The following is a 1,242-nucleotide window of genomic DNA, read 5'->3' as shown; positions in this document are numbered from 1 at the left end:
TTTACAAGGTTTACCTGAATCATTTTTGGCTGTTTTAAGAGATGCTCGTAATAGAAATTGGAAACAATCTTTAATGGGAATTATACAAACTAGTTTGGCACATGGTCCAGTTTATTTTAATGTTTATCCTAATTTACAATTATCTTTATCTGATGTTAATATATTAGATGCTTTAACTTTGAATGTTAAAACACATGGTTATAATTATACATCAGGATYTGAATTAATAGGTGTATGTTATAGAGTATATTATAGACCATTAGTTACTYTGAATCCTAGATGTAAAAGATGGCAAAAAATGAATAATGAAACTATTCTAATAGAAAGTAATTTAGATACTTCTAAAATTACAACAAGAAGAGCTATAAAATGGGATGAAATTGAATTTCCTAAACATTGGGTTTTAGAAGATACTGTTCCTCCAAAACCACAAACTACTAATAAAATAACTAATATAATACAAACACCAGATGGTAATATTGAAATAGAATTTGAAAAGAATTCTAAAATCTTAATGGAAAAATCATTATCTAGATCTACTTCGACTAGGTCTTTTATATCACCTATAGAATATCATATTGAGACTCCAGCTAGAGCTTCAACCTCTCAAATAGCTTCAACCTCTCAAATAGCTTCAACATCTCAAATTAATAAGAAGATAGAACATTTAAAAATTAACAATAATATTGTTGAAACAGATGAGGATCCTACTGCCTCAGAAATGAATTTTGAGTTATAATGGACAGTATGATATATGTTATGGATGATGTAATTGATTTCTCTAAAGGTTCTCCGGCAAGACTGCATATCAGTCAAGAATTTAATCAAGAAAAATGGAAACCATTTAGAGAATTGTTTTTTGAAACCTTTTCTAAAGATGAGTTAATATCTTTTCAAAATGAATTTTATAATCAAGCRAGYCATTTTAACAAAATTATATATTTTGTTCCATGGTTTTGTTATACTTATCTTCAAAACTATTTAAATACTATTGAAAGAGAATATACTCTTGTAAATGGAAATATACAAAAATTTGTTTTCCCTCCCCAACAATCTTTTGTTATTACAAAAGATAATCAAACAATTCATTTTTCAGCTTATCAAAAATTAATTGAAAGTCCTCATATGTCTACTACTGTTGATCACATTAATAAATTAATTCAACAACAGAATTTTCAAGGAATATATTCTATAATATTAGGAGAAAAAATACAATCTTTACATGATAAGATTGATAATATC

This window comes from Cynara cardunculus (genome assembly GCF_001531365.2).
Source record: "Cynara cardunculus var. scolymus isolate 2C chromosome LG 4, CcrdV1, whole genome shotgun sequence".
In the NCBI taxonomy this organism is placed as follows: domain Eukaryota; kingdom Viridiplantae; phylum Streptophyta; class Magnoliopsida; order Asterales; family Asteraceae; genus Cynara; species Cynara cardunculus.
This window is presented reverse-complemented; position numbering follows the sequence as displayed.